Source organism: Ambystoma mexicanum, chromosome 5q (genome assembly GCF_040938575.1).
Source record: "Ambystoma mexicanum isolate Mex_15411 chromosome 5q, UKY_AmexF1_1, whole genome shotgun sequence".
NCBI classification, from domain to species: domain Eukaryota; kingdom Metazoa; phylum Chordata; class Amphibia; order Caudata; family Ambystomatidae; genus Ambystoma; species Ambystoma mexicanum.
Genome location: NC_090933.1, coordinates 1,315,739,566 through 1,315,756,259, shown reverse-complemented (window position 1 = coordinate 1,315,756,259; position 16,694 = coordinate 1,315,739,566). Strand labels below are relative to the sequence as shown.

General features: G+C 47.6%; 1 protein-coding gene and 1 pseudogene across 1 annotated transcript in view; one reads left to right on the top strand and one right to left on the bottom strand.

Moving 5' to 3' along the window:
* Positions 1–9,209, top strand: part of LOC138498497 (zinc finger protein 850-like) — a 148,247-nt pseudogene extending 139,038 nt beyond the window's left edge.
* Positions 1–16,694, bottom strand: part of LOC138498499 (zinc finger protein 850-like) — a 441,476-nt gene that overhangs the window by 65,481 nt on the left and 359,301 nt on the right. The gene's annotated exons all lie outside the window — the stretch shown is intronic.

Below are 16,694 nucleotides of genomic sequence, written 5' to 3'. Positions count from 1 at the left end.
CAGCTGGACTACCATTCTGCACTAGTCATTGGCCTGCCTACGTCCTGGCCTTTCTATGTTCTATCTTTAACCCTTATATTCACACTCTGCTGTCTTTCTCCCACACTTCTATATATCCTTTGCTCCTCTCCCTTTCTTGGGTTCATTCGAATCTCGATTGCTCTTCCACTTTCTATGTGTTGTCTTAACATTTTAAACACGGTCTAGCTCCATCTTTCTTACTCTGTCTCTTTCTCTTCTATTTGCACCCAAGCTAAGGTCCTACTCATAGTCCCTAAACCACCATGCGCTCAACCTCACTTTCGATCCTTTCCACTTTTAGCCCCAAATATTGGAAATTCTCCAATCACTATTTTAGATCCTCTCCTACCCTCTGCGTTTTCGTTCATATCGCACAACCGTTCTCCTTCTCTTGTTGTTTTTGGTCCAGCAGGCCTTCTAAGGCAAGAGACTTTGAGGAAAGAGACTTAGGGCCTCATTCCGAGGCTGGAGCTATCCATGGAGTAAATAGCACCATGGTAAGCAACCATGGAGCTATTTACTCCATGGAAATCCGGCATGGTGAATGGAGTAATTACCGGTCCATTCCAAGGTTGGAGGGACCGGTAATTCCCCATTCACCATACCGGTTCCCCATCCCCATTCCTGCCCCCATAGGGCTCAATGGGAATGGGGAAGGAGTAAATTACGGCACCGTAAATTACGGTGCCGTAATTTACTCCAAGGTCCCTTTGCGGGTTGGATTTTTAACGCCTGCTAAAAGCAGGCGTTAAATGCCAACCCGCAAAAGGGAACTCGGAATATGGTGGTAAGTGTTAACGGTCACCGTTGCCATTAACGGTGACCGTTAACCCTTACCGCCAGCCTCGGAATGAGGCCCTTAGTCTTTACTGTTACCTCCATGAGTGCCTTACATAAGGTATGTGCATTTCACCGGTTCTGTACAGAGGATCTTGGACACTGAGGCTCAGGAGTATGGAGCAGGACACAAGCCTTATCACCTGGTGACAAACCCCCACTATTATTTAACAAATAATCTTAATGGCAACTTAAGGGAAGGCTATTAACTATCCCCTCGCTCCCCAAGGACTATCAACAGCTATCCTGCCTACAAGGCACTTTGCCTTGGATTTTCCTATTCTAAAAGAGATGAACACACCAGCAGCAGCACTGATGAACTCTGCAGAACCACCTCTAGCAGCAGCTGAGCTTCCTCCCCCAGGGGGCATCCATGGGCCATCACCTCATTCCTGCCCCTAGCCACTTTCCCTTTGAGGTTCCTTTGCTAAAAGAGACGATGAGCACACCAGCAGCAACATCATTGGGGAACTCTGCAGAACCACCTCCAGCAGCTGGTGAGCTTCCTCCCCTAAGGGCCATCCACATTCCCGGCCAATAGGGTCTTCACCTTTGATACTCCTATGCTAAAACAGATGATGAGCACACTAGCAGCAGCACAGATGAACTCTGCAGAACCACCTCCAGAAGCAGGTGAACATCCTCCCCCAGGGGCCATTCACATTCCCGCCCACTAGGCACTTCACCCTAGATGCTCCTATGCTAAAAGAGATGATGAAAACGGCAACAGCAGCACTGGTGAACTCTGCAGAACCACCTCCAGCAGCAGGTGAACATCCTCCCCCAAGGGCTATCCACATTCCCACCCACTAGGCACTTCACCCTAGATACTTCTATGCTAAAAGAGATGATGAACACACCAGCAGCAGCAGGTGAATTATGCAGAACCACCTCCAGCAGCAGGTGTGCTTCCTCCCCCAAGGACTATACACATCATTATTGCACACTAGGCATGTCACCCTAGATACTCCTATGCTAAAAGAGATGATGAACACACCAGCAGCAGCACTGGTGAACTCTGCAGAACCACCTCCAGCAGCAGGTGAGCTTCCTCCCCAAGGAGCCATCCACATTCCCACCCACTAGGCACTTCACCCTAGATACTCCTATTCTAAAATAGATGAACACATCAGCAGCAGCACTGATCAACTCTGCAGAACCACCTCCAGCAGCAGGTGAGCTTCCTCCCCCATGGGCCACCCACATTCCCGCCCACTAGGCATTTCACCATAGATACTCCTATGCTAAAAGAGATGATGAACACACCAGCAGCATCACTGATGAACTCTGCAGAACCACCTCCAGCAGCAGGTGAGCTTCCTCCCCCAAGGACTATCCACATCATTCTTGCACACTAGGCACGTCACCCTAGATACTCCTATGCTAAAAGAAATGATGACCACACCAGCAGCAGCAGCACGGGTGCGTTCACCACCAGCAGCAGCACTGGTGAACTCTGCAGAACCACCTCCAGCAGCAGGTGAGCTTCCTCCCCCATGGGCCACCCACATTCCCGCCCACTAGGCATTTCACCATAGATACTCCTATGCTAAAAGAGATGATGAACACACCAGCAGCATCACTGATGAACTCTGCAGAACCACCTCCAGCAGCAGGTGAGCTTCCTCCCCCAAGGACTATCCACATCATTCTTGCACACTAGGCACGTCACCCTAGATACTCCTATGCTAAAAGAAATGATGACCACACCAGCAGCAGCAGCACGGGTGCGTTCACCACCAGCAGCAGCACTGGTGAACTCTGCAGAACCACCTCCAGCAGCAGGTGAGCTTCCTCCCCCAGGGGCCATCCACATTCCCGCCCACTAAGGACTTCACCCTAGATACCCCTAGTCTAAAATAGATGAACACATCAGCAGCAGCACTGATCAACTCTGCAGAACAACCTCCAGCAGCAGGTGAGCTTCCTCCCCCAGGGGCCATCCACAGTTCAACCCACTAGGCACTTCACCCTAGATACTCCTATGCTAAAAGAGATGATGAACACACCACCAGCAGCAGCAGGTGAACTCTGCAGAACCACCCCCCAGCAGCAGGTGAACATCCTCCCTTCGGGCCCATCCACGTAATTCCCGCCCACTAAGGACTTCACCCTAGATACCCCTAGTCTAAAATAGATGAACACATCAGCAGCAGCACTGATCAACTCTGCAGAACAACCTCCAGCAGCAGGTGAGCTTCCTCCCCCAGGGGCCATCCACAGTTCAACCCACTAGGCACTTCACCCTAGGTACTCCTATTCTAAAAGCGATGATGAACACACCAGCAGCAGCACAGGTGAACTCTGCAGAACCACCTCCAGCAGCAGGTGAGCTTCCTCCCCCAAGAACTATCCACATCATTCCTTCCAACTAGGCACGTCACCCTAGATACTACTATGCTAAAAGAGATGATGAACACACCAGCAGCATCACTGATGAACTCTGCAGAACCACCTACTGCCGCAGGTGATCTTCCTCCCCCAGGGGCCATCCACATTCCCGCCCACTAGGCACGTCATCCTAGATACTCCTATGCTAAAAGAGATGATGAGCACACCAGCAGCAGCACTGGTGAACTCTTCAGAACCACCTCCAGAAGCAGGTGAGATTCCTTTCCCAAGGACTATCCACATCATTCTTGCACACTAGGCACGTCACTGTAGATACTTCTATGCTAAATGAGATGATGAACACACCAGCAGCAGCAGCACTGGTGAACTCTGCATAACCACCTCCAGCAGCAGGTGAGCTTCATCCCCCAAGGACTATGCACATCATATTGCACACTAGGCATGTCACCCTAGATACATCTATGCTAAATGAGATGATGAACACACCAGCAGCAGCAGTGCTGGTGAACTCTGCAGAACCACCTCCAGCAGCAGGTGAGCTTCCTCCCCTAAGGACTATCCACATCATTCCTGAACACTAGGCACGTCACTCTAGATGCTCCAATGCAAAAAGAGATGATGAACACACCAGCAGCATCACTGATGAACTCTGCAGAACCACCTACAGCCGCAGGTGATCTTCCTCCCCCAGGGGCCATCCAATTCCCGCCCACTAGGCACGTCATCCTAGATACTCCTATGCTAAAAGAGATGATGAGCACACCAGCAGCAGCACTGGTGAACTCTTCAGAACCACCTCCAGAAGCAGGTGAGATTCCTTTCCCAAGGACTATCCACATCATTCTTGCACACTAGGCACATCACTGTAGATACTTCTATGCTAAATGAGATGATGAACACACCAGCAGCAGCAGCACTGGTGAACTCTGCATAACCACCTCCAGCAGCAGGTGAGCGTCATCCCCCAAGGACTATGCACATCATTATTGCACACTAGGCATGTCACCCTAGATACTTCTATGCTAAATGAGATGATGAACACACCAGCAGCAGCAGTGCTGGTGAACTCTGCAGAACCACCTCCAGCAGCAGGTGAGCTTCCTGCCTGGGGCCATCCAGATTCCCGCACATTAGGGACTTCACCCTAGATACTCCTATGCTAAAAGAGATGATGAACACACCAGCAGCAGCAGCAGCACTGGTGAACTCTGCAGAACCACCTCCAGCAGCAGGTGAGCTTCCTCCTCCAAGGACAATCCACATCATTCCTTCCCACTAAGCACATCACTATATATACTCATATTCTAAAAGAGATGAACACATCAGCAGCAGCAGCACTGGTGAACTCTGCAGAACCACCTCCAGCAGCAGGTGAGCTTCATCCCCCAAGGACTATGCACATCATTCTTGCACACTAGGCACGTCACCCTTGATACTCCTATGCTAAAAGAGATGATGAACACACCAGCAGCAGCAGCACTGGTGAACTCTGCAGAACCACCTCCAGCAGCAGGTGAGCTGGGGATCTGCCTAACGTAGCTTTTGATGGCTGTGTCAACACTTGCTTTACACCTGAGGCTGCTGAGGAAAATGGTCACCAGCACCTCATTGCTAATGCACATTTCCGTTTAAGAACTAGAGCAAGCAGTGTGACTTGCCCTCTGATGCACAGTACCACACTGTTTATACCCCACAGGGGGATAGTACAGGGGCACCTCAGCACTTGTGATCTCCGCATTAGCGTTCGATGAACCAGAGAAAGCAGTATAACTCTGCCTGTAATGGCAGCTTCCATACTTCTCTCTTGCCCCCAAAGGGTGGTGAGCAATGGGCAGGCGGTACCCCCAATATGTGAAACAACCAGAGGCAAACACTGGAGGACTGACATTGAATGCTCTCACCCACCATGGTTTATTCAGTCACTTGGCCCCAAACAGATTTGCCAAACAACAAACATACTTTCCCTGCATTCTAGCCAATTGCACCACATCCCCTGACTTCCTCTTTCGGGGTAACCCTAACCCTGCAAGTCAGCAAGTTAGGCGCTCGCCCCAGGCATCTGTGTTCACCTTGCGTGACTCAGGCTCAAATCTCGGTGGTGCTGACTCAGCATTTCTTCCTTCCTGGTTTCATTCAATTGAGCACCCTTACATTGTGAAATACCATCTGTTATTACAGCACTTGGAATCTGGCATTAAGCGCTATATGAAATGTGAAAGCAATTTTATTTTTTATATACCACCTTTTCTAAGATTTGGTTGACAGTCTGAAAGCCCCTCCTTCTTAATTCATGCACTCACTGGCAATTATTTCTCGTTTACAGGTGCACAGCAGCGATAACTGCAGCAGCTCGCGCAGCGAAGTACAGCACTAGGAGTCGACGGCTGGAAAGTGATGAAACATCTGTTGGAGCATCCATTCTGTACAGCATCTTTGCTCTGAGCCTGCATCTGTGATCCCATCAGAGGATCTTTACAGAAAGACACAGAACCAATACAAGAGCGTTGAGTTCAAAAAGGCATCACCCAAAGCTCACACTTGTACAAATAATACACCATCCTGCTGGGAAAACTATGCAATATACTGAGTGTGAGAAAACCTTGATTCAAACTCCCACCTGTCCAGGAATATGATGCTGCAGACTGGGGTGCAACCACACCCGTGCACGGAGTGCAAGAAAAGCTTCAGTCATAGCACTGATCTGTCCAAACATGTAATGCTGCATACTGGGGAGAAACCATACCAGTGCATGGTGTGTGGGAAAAGCTTTACTCACAACTCTAACCTGTTAGTACATCAGAGGATCCATACTGGGGTGAAACCATATCGGTGCACGGAGTGTGCGAAAAGCTTCACCCAGAGCTCTAATCTGTTACTACACCAGAGGGTCCATACTGGTGAGAGGCCATACCAGTGCACGGAGTGCAATAAAAGCTTCACTCGAAGCTCTCATCTGTTAGCACATCAGAGGATCCATACTGGAGAGAAACCGTACCAGTGCACGGAGTGCAAGAAAAGCTTTACCCAGAGCTCTAATCTGTCCATGCATCAGAGGCTGCATACCGGAGAGAAACCGTACCAGTGCACGGAGTGCAAGAAAAGCTTCAGTAATAGTTCTGATCTGTCCAAACATCTGATGCTGCACACTGGGGAGAAACCACACCAGTGCACGGAGTGTGGGAAAAGCTTTACTCACAACTTTAACCTGTTATCACATCAGAGGATCCATACTGGGGAGAAACCATACCAGTGCACAGAGTGTGGGAAAAGCTTCACCCACAACTCTAATCTGTTATCACATCAGAGGATCCATACTGGAATGAAACCTTACCAGTGCATGGAGTGCAAGAAAAGCTTCAGTCATAGCTCTAATCTGTCTATGCATCAGAGGCTGCATACCGGAGAGAAACCAAACCAGTGAAGAGAGTGCGAGAAAAGCTTCATCCAGAGCTCTCATCTGTTATCACATCAGAGGATTCATACTGGAGGGAAGCCATACCAGTGCAGAGAGTGCGAGAAAAGCTTCATCCAGAGCTCTCAACTGTTATCACATCAGAGGATTCATACTGGAGTGAAACCGTACCAGTGCAGAGAGTGCGAGAAAAGCTTCATCCAGAGCTCTCATTTGTTATCACATCAGAGGATTCATACTGGAGAGAAGCCATACCAGTGCAGAGAGTGTGAGAAAAGCTTCATCCAGAGCTCTCATCTGTTATTACATCTGAGGATTCATAATGGAGAGAAGCCATACCAGTGCAGAGAGTGCGAGAAAAGCTTCATCCAGAGCTCTCATCTGTTATCACATAAGAGTATTCATACTGGAGAGAAGCCATACCAGTGAATGGAGTGGAAGGAAATCTTCACTCGGAGCTCTGGCCTTCACAGGTTCTATATTAGCAAGAGGCCATGCCCGTGCAGGAAGTGTGAGAAAAGCTTCACTCTGAGCTCTTATCTGCCCAGGCCTCAGAAGCTGCATACCGGATTGAAAACATACCAGTGCAAGAAAGCTTCATTCTGAGCTCTTATCTGCCCAGGCCTCAGCGGCTGCATACCGGATTGAAAACATACCAGTGCAAGGAAAGCTTTATTCTGAGCTCTTATCTACCCAGACCTCATCGGCTGCATACTGGATTGAAGACATACCAGTGCAAGGAAAGCTTCACTCTGAGCTCTTATCTGCCCAGGCCTCAGCGACTGCATACTGGATTGAAAACATACCACTGCAAGGAAAGCTTCACTCTGAGCTCTTATCTGCCAGGCCTCAGTGGCTGCATACTGGATTGAACACCTACCACTGCAAGGAAAGCTTCACTCTGAGCTCTTATCTGCCAGGCCTCAGCGGCTGCATACTGGATTGAAAACATGCCAGTGCAAGGAAAGCTTCACTCTGAGCTCTTATCTCCCCAGGCCTTAGCGGCAGCATACTGGAGTGAAAACATACTAGTGCAAGGAAAGCTTCACTCTTACCTGCCCAGGCCACAGCGGCTGCATACTGGAATGAAAACATACCACTGCAAGGAAAGCGTCACTCTGAGCTCTTATCTCCCCAGGCCTCAGCGGCAGCATACTGGATTGAAAACATACCACTGCAAGGAAAGCTACACTCTGAGCTCTTATCTGCCAGGCCTCAGTGGCTGCATACTGGATTGAAAACATACCACTGCAAGGAAACCTTCACTCTGAGCTCTTATCTGCCAGGCCACAGCGGCTGCATACTGGAATGAAAACATACCACTGCAAGGAAAGCTTCACTCTGAGCTCTTATCTGCCAGACCACAGCGGCTGCATACTGGAATGAAAACATACCACTGCAAGGAAAGCTTCACTCTGAGCTCTCATCTGCCCAGGCCTCAGTGGCTGCATACTGGATTAAAAACATACCACTGCAAGGAAACCTTCACTCTGAGCTCTTATCTGCCAGGCCACAGCGGCTGCATACTGGAATGAAAACATACCACTGCAAGGAAAGCTTCACTCTGAGCTCTTATCTGTCAGGCCTCAGTGGCTGCATACTGGAGTGAAAACATAATACTGCAAGGAAAGCTTCACTCTGAACTCTTTTTTTTCTGCCCAGGCCTCAGCGGGTGCATACTGGATTGAAAACATACCAGTGCAAGGAAGGCTTCACTCAGAGCTCTGGCCTTCACAGGTTCTATATTAGCAAGAGACCGTACCCGTGCATGAAGTGTGAGGAATGCTTCATTACTAGTTCTCTCTCCAGGCATCAGATGCAGCATACTGGGGGCGAAACTGTAACAGCGCACAAAATGCATGCAGAGCTTCACTCCGGCCTCTGACCTGCAAAAATCTCATATGGGCCACGCTGGTGGGAAACAGAACCAGTGCACAAGAAAAGCTTTGCTCAGAAGTCTGCTTTGTGCGCCATCAGATGATCCATTCAAGTGAGACACTCCGAGCTGTGGCTTCTACAAACACTAGCAGACAAGCCTCTGAGGTGGGATATAGGCCGTCATCAGAAGATCCATTCAGGGGTGAGACATACCTCACCTGTAAACACAGAGGTCCCAGGTGTAAAGACTGGAGGGGTTATCTGTACTTTGGCCCTATATATGGGAGCGCAGAGGCACAGAACACCCCAGCCAAGGTTCTCTATATGGTAGATATGGACGAGCAACCAAGGCGTTAGCTCTCAGGAGGTGATGCAGGCTGGTACGTAAGTAGAGTGAGTCCCCAAACCCCCACAAAGGAATGTCCACACACTGTGTTATGGGCTAACACAGTTCTTTATATATAAATAAGGTTCAGAGATATATACACAATTCCATAACACACTTTGGACTTTACAGTTTTGATGTGGTACCATACTTAGGCTTTAGATTCCTTTAAAATGCATTGCATCAACTGCTGGCAGTTATAATGGAGCATACAAATCATGCAGTAAGGTGTATCAACATAGATAATAAGGAAGGAAGGCAGGTTAAGCAATGGCAGAATGCATTCTTTAGATAACAAAGTTCAATAAACACCCTTGAACTGTGTTCACTTGTGTCTGTCTTCACTGTTGCCACTGTGAGTGCCTTACATAAGGTATGCGCATTTCACCTGTTCTGTACAGAGGATCCTGGATACTGAGGCTCAGGAGTGTGGAGCAGGACACAGGCCTCATCACCTGGTGATAAACCCCCACTATTATTTAACAAATAATCTTAATGGCAACTTAAGGGAAGGCTATTAACTATCCACTCGCTCCCCAAGGACTATCAACAGCTATCCTGCTTACAAGGTACTTTGCCTTGGATACTCCTATGCTAAAAGAGATTAGCACACCAGCAGCACTGATGAACTCTGCATAACCACCTCCAGCAGCAGGTGACCTTCCTCTCCCAGGGGCCATCTACATGATTCCTGCCCACTAGGCACGTCAGCCTAGATACACCTATGCTAAAAGAGATGATTAGCACACCAGCAGCAGCAGCACTGAAGAACTCTGCAGAACCCCCTCCAGCAGCAGGTGAGCTTCCTCCCCCAGGGGCCATCCACATTCCCACCCACTAGGCACTTCACCCTAGATACTCCTATGCTAAAAGAGATGATGAACACACCAGCAGCAGCAGGTGAACTCTGCAGAACCCCCTCCAGCAGCAGGTGAGCTTCCTCCCCCAGGGGCCATCCACATTTCCGCCCACTAGGCACTTCACCCTAGATACTCCTATGCTAAAAGAGATGATAAACACACCAGCAGCAGCAGGTGAAAATCCTCCCTTTGGGCTCATCCACATCATTCCTGCCCACTAGGCACTTAATCTATTTTAGAATAGGAGTATCTAGGGTAAACACATCAGCAGCAGCACTGATCAACTCTGCAGAACCACCTCCACCTCTAACAACACTCATGAGCTTCCTCCCCCAGGGCCATCAACATGATTCCTGACCACTAGGCACGCCACCCTAGATACTCTTATGCTAAAAGAGATGATGAACACACCAGCAGCAGCACTGGTGAACTCTGCAGAACCACCTCCAGCAGCAGGTGAGCTTCCTCCCCCAAGGACTATCCACATCATTCCTGCACACTAGGCACGTCACCCTCGATACTCCTATGCTAAAAGAGATGATGAACACACCAGCAGCATCACTGATGAACTCTGCACAACCACCTCCAGCAGCAGGTGAGCTTCCTCTGTTTCGGGCCGATCCACATCATTCTTGCCTACTAGGCACTTCATCATATATAACCCTATTCTAAAAGCAGCAGCAGCAGCACTGGTGAACTTTGGAGTAGAACCTCCAGCAGCAGATGAGCTGGGGAGCTGCCGAACTTATCCTTTGATGGCTGTGTCTACACTTGCTTTACACCTGAGATTGCTGATGAGCGGGTCACCAGCACCGCATTGCTAATGCACTTCTCAGTTTAAGAACTAGAGCAAGCAGTGTGACCTGCCCTCTGATGCACAGTACCACACTGTTTATACCCCACAGGGGCTGATGCAGGGTCACCCCAGCACTTGTGTTCTCTGCACTAGCACCGGATGAACCAGAGAAAGCAGTATAACTCTGCCTGTAATGGCGGCTTCCAGACTTCTCTCTTACCCCCAAAGGGTGCTAAGCAATGGGCAGGTGGTACCCCCAATATGTGAAACAACCAGAGGCACACATTGGAGGACTGACATTGAATGCTCTCACCCACCATGGTTTATTCAGTCACTTGGCCCCAAACAGATTTGCCAAACAACAAACATACTTTCCCTGCATTCTAGCCAATTGCACCACATCCCCTGACTTCCTCCTTAGGGGTACCCCTCACCCAGCAAGTCAGCAAGTTAGGCGCTCGCCCCAGACTTTGGTAATTCTAAAATGACGAATATGTACAGTTTCAATGTAGTAGCACACTTAGGCTTTAGATCCCTTTAAAATGCATCAAGCGCTGGCAGTTATAATGGAGCATACAAATAATACAGCAAGGTGTATCAACATAGATAGTAGGAAGGAAGGCAGGTTAAGGTTAAGCAATGGCAGAATGGTTTCTTTAGATATGGAGACACAATTCTGAGTGAGGATCCCCCCACCTGGGCAACCTGTAATAAAAGTAGCAACAAGACCATTCTATGCGGATGTCAAGGATGGTGCGGATGTAACTGATGGCGCGGCTATTACGGACGGTGCAAATGTTATGGACGATGCAGATGTTACGGACGGTGCGGATGTTACGGACGGTGCGGATGTTATGGACGGTGCAGATGTTACAGATGGTGCAGATGTTACGGATGGTGCAGATATTCCAGATGGTGCGGATGTTACGGATGTTACTGATGGTGCGGATGTTACGGAAAGTGCGGATGTTACGGATGTTGCAGATGTTACGGATGGTGCAGATGTTACGGATGGTGCGGATGTTACAGATGGTGCGGATGGAGGCAACACCTGTTCACCATGATGTTGCCATACATCTGTATCCCCTATATATGCTATCTACCTATATATATCTACCTACGGAAGGTGCGGATTTGACGGATGTTACAGATGGTGTGGAAGTTACGGACGGTGCGGATGTTACGGACGATGCGGATGTTACGGATGGTGCAGATGTTACAGACGGTGCAGATGTTACGGACGGTGCAGATTTTACGGATGGTGCGGATGTTGCAGATGTTACAGATGTTGAGGATGTTACGGATTGTGCGGATGTTACAGATGGTGCGGATGTTACGGATGTTAAGGATGTACCGGATGTTAAGGAATGTTGATGAAAAAAACCTTCTCCCCACAACAAAAACCTCCTCACAGCCCTCACTTACAGTTACAAAAAACAAATCATTCAGGCAAAAAAGAGACCTTCAACGTCAGAATCAAAAAAGCAAATTCTAATACCAGGGAAATCTTCTCCATCCTGAGAGAATTAGAATCCCCAATTGCACCCATAGACTCTTGTACCAAAGACAAAGCCTGGTGCACAAACATTCAAAATGCCTTATGCAACAAAATCACAATTTTACAAGATAAAATATCAGCCAAAAAATCCTCCCTCCACAACATTGCCCTCGTGTCATGATGCCTACCCCCGGGCATCAGGACAAGGCCCTCATCTCCGGGAGCAGGCATCCAGACATTTGTTTAAACCTCAGCAGCCCCGGCTAGGGGCTGTCTGGGTTCAGTCCTGGCGCCTTAGGCTCATCATAGAAATCAGTCCTGGCGCCTGCTCATAGACTTTACTTACCTGATGCAGACCATGCTGCAAAAGAGTCCAAGCCTACATGAGGCCTGGATGGGACTATTTTGTTACAGGCACCATTTTTTACTTGGGCGTGGCTCCAGGGAACTTCTTACCTGGAACTACTTTGGAGGCTATTTAAACCACACCCGAACAGCAGCACATGCTTCGCGTTATCCTGCATCCAGCAGCGTGACGCTCACCGTGCCTGCAGGCAGCATCCAGTCTTCTGCCACACCCGCGTGCCTGCAGCCAGCATCCAGTCTTCTGCCACGCCTGCCTTGAATCCGGAGCTCCTAGAATAAAGAAGAAGAAAAGGACAAGGTTAGAAAATGAACTTATTTCAAATTCCTCACCTAATTCCGGAACCATTTCATCTCCGGACCTGGAAAGTACATCGGTCCTGCACGTGTCGCTTCGCCAGCTCCAGCACGGCGCAATACTCACCAGTTCTCACAGCATCTTTCGATCCGGCACTGTCTCCATCATTTCTTCGCCATAATCCGGCACCTAGGGGACACAAGAAAAAACAAGGTGAGCCAAGGGAATCAACCAATACAACCTCTTACCACCATAGATTTACCTGATTTACCACCGGCGGTATTATTCCATAACTCTCCACATTTTCATATGCCGCATCTGTAAAGAGGGAGAAAAACAACACGTTAACGCATGCAATAGTTACCGGACAGCGTTGGGTAACAGAGACTCTTACCTGACCGCCAGCAGCAGCTACGAAACCTTCTTCTCACGAACTCAGTTGCAACTTAAGGAAGGAAGGGGACAAGAGTGAAAATCGGGCACATTGAACTCTTTGAACTTGATACTTACCGATCCCGCCAGAGACTTCAGAGTCAATACTTACCTGAACTCTCCCAACGCCTTCAAAACATTGGAGTAACTGGTATCTATGCGCCCCTGCAAGACACGCAGGATGGAGAGCTCATCTTTTACAAACATAAGGTGAGGTTTCTAAGGGGATATCGGAGGTGATTAGTGGGGGAGAGTGAGAACAGTTGGGAGGCCATCACTAAAACCCACAGGTGGTTAATCCCTGTCTCCACTTGCAGGGAAATACTTCTTCGGGTCCAGCAGACAAGATTAGGCAGGCCAGTCCAGACAGTCATCTCTGCACTACGCATCACGTTGAAGGAGACCGCAGCTGTCTGGGTCCGATCGACACCCCTGTGGGGTCCAGGTGAGCGTAACACCTCTCTACGCAAGAAACCATCCTTCAGGAACTTGCCACCAACCAAACCAAACCTCTTAACCAATTCAGTTTTAGAGCCATTTCTATTGTGGAAACAAAGAATATCATTACGTCTCTCAAATGTTCTCAATGCCTTGGTGACACCTGTCCAGCCCCTATTATCAAAGAGGCTGCACATGAACTAGCCCCTTTTGTCACATCATTTATTAACGCATCATTCAAATCATGTTATGTGCCTTCCAACCTTAAAGATGCCTGGATACTACCTCTCCTAAAAAAAGTAAACCTGGACCCTAATGTCCCAACGAACTATAGGCCCATAACAACTGTCCCGTTCCTCCTCAAAATCTTAGATAAAGCTGCATATCTACATATCCAATCTTACTTGGCGATCAACAACCTACTAGGGACAAGACAAACAGGATTTAGACCAAGACATGGAACCGAAACGGCTCTCCTTTATCTCAAAAACCAACTAGACGAGCGCAAAGATAGAGGAGACCTTTCCATTCTCCTACTCCTAGACCTATCAGCCACATTCCACCTGGTAGATTGCAAGGTACTCTGTAACCACCTCAAATCGGCTGCCAACTTCTCCACAAAAGCCACAGCATGGATAAACTCATTCTTGGAAAAGAGAACCATAAGAGTCTTCTCACCTACGTCAGCAGCGGACCCAGTCCCCATTACCTGTGGAGTCCCTCAAGGGTCATATGTTTCCCCCACTTTGTACAAAGCCTCTCTTTGATATCTTGCACAAACTAGGGGTCTCATATACCAACTACGCTGATGATACCCAGATTCTTATCCCTATCCAAGGAGACTACGACAATGACACCAACCTCATAAATAAAAACTACCAAATCATCCAAACCTGGATGGCCACACATGGCCTATGTCTTAACAACGACAAGACCGAGCTCTTACTCATCGGGTCCACCAGTAAACTTAACAAATTATCCCATTTTTACAATTCCATCACTATTGACGGCATCAAAATCAAGGTAGCCAAGGAAGTCAAAACCCTAGGATTCTACCTAGATTCAGCTCTCACCCTCGACAAGCAAGTAAATGCTACAGCCTCAGCAACTAGCTATACCTGCAAACTTATTCAAACCTGCAAACCATACCTGTCCACAGACAGCTGTACCACCATAGCACGAGCCCTCATCCTCTCTAAATTAGACTACTGAAATGCACTGTACCTAGGCACAAGTAAACACAACACCAACAAACTCCAAACCCTGCAGAACAATGCCCTTAGAACAGCATTAGGTATTCCCAAAGAACAGCACATATCTGACCAAAGAAGAGCCGTCAACTGGCTGGCCATCAATGACCGTATCAAACTTAAAACTCTGAATATTACACACAACTGTCTGAATAATAAAGCTCTTGCATACCTCACAGAGAAATTCACAAAGTACACCTCTGAACGACCCATCAGAAGGGCCCAATAAAATAGCATCAAACTGAAAAGAACTGGAGGGTCCAGCTTCCCAGTACTAGCAGCTCATCTTTGGAACTCCATCCCAGACTCACTTAGAGCTACTCCTTCCTTCCATGTGTTCAAAGCTAATGTCAAACTCTGGCTGCACACCAACGACTGCTAAAGCCTCAACTGTACTGAATATTCTGTATACTTAATGTAAATATTTGAAATTGTAACATCCTACTCGTAAGTTATGTGATACTGTAACATAAGAAATTCTTGCTATGCTATCTTGTAACATCAGAAATGTAAAATATTTATGTACCTGTAACCTAAGATTCTATTTTCTTGCATGCGCCCAGTTGCTTAATGGCCCAGCGCGCTCTACAAATAAATAAACAATACAAACAACAATACAAGGATGTTACGGATGTTAAGGATGGTGTGGATGATACGGATGGTGCGGATGTTGCGGATGGTGTGGATGATACGGATGGTGCGGATGTTACGGATGGTGCGGATGATACGGATGGTGCGGATTGTGCAGATGTTACAGATGGTGCAGATGTTGCGGATGGAGGCAACACCTGTTCACCATGATGTTGCCACACATCTGTATCCCCTATATATGCTAGCTACCTATATCTACCTATATATATCTGTATCCCATATATACCTATCTATCTATCTATTTTAATTCTTGTATTGCACCCTATTGCCCATAGGCCTCAAGGCGTTCACGGAAACAGACAACAAAAAAGAAACATGAAAGACTCAAGCATCCATGCAGCATCCAGAGCTATTAAATGTCCTCTTCATCAAATAGATGCATCTTGAGTAGTTTTTTGGAGGTGAGAGAGGCACTGTTTTTAATCAAAGGGGCATATGGTTCCAAATAGTGGGGGCCCAGTGAACAAAGCTAGTACCGCCAACTCTGGTCAATATTTTCTATGGTTGTTGTAAGTTATGTTTCCCGTTTGATCGAAGACGTATTCATACGGGGGCCTTGTTTAGCCTCTTAGACATATAGTTTTGGGCCGAACCAGCCAGGCACTTATAGATCTTAACCGAGCCCTTAAATTTTATTCTCTGTCGTACTGGTAGCCAGTGAAGTTTTTTTTATGGCTGCCGAGATTCTTTCTTGTTTATTTAATCCAAATACGCCCTAACCACACCGTTCTGTATAGCCTGCAGTTTAGTGATGTTACTTTTGCAAGTGCCCATTAACAGGCTGTTACAATAATCTAATTTAGAATTAATTATTGCTCCTGCAATCAGTGCTAATTTTTTCTCAGATAAGTAAGGTCGAATCAGCCGGATGAGATTGGTGTGAGATGCACATGATGATTTTAGGTGGGAGACATGTCTTTTATAGGAGAGATGAAAATCCATAAAGATCCCCAGGGTCTTGACATGCTCTGACACTTCAATAAAACTATTATTAATATTAATGTTTTTGAATGTACTGGTTTAACTTACCTATTTTCTGAGGAGTGCCAAGGATTAACAATTCTGTTTTGGCCTCGTTTAGGGCAAGGGAGTTGTTGGCCATCCATTTTTGTATGGCATTAAACACTTTGTTTACTCTCAGAACATCCTTTTCGTAAGAACCTGTCAGTTCAAAAACCAATTGGGTGTCATCAGCGTAGTTTGTAAACTGTACACCAATATTT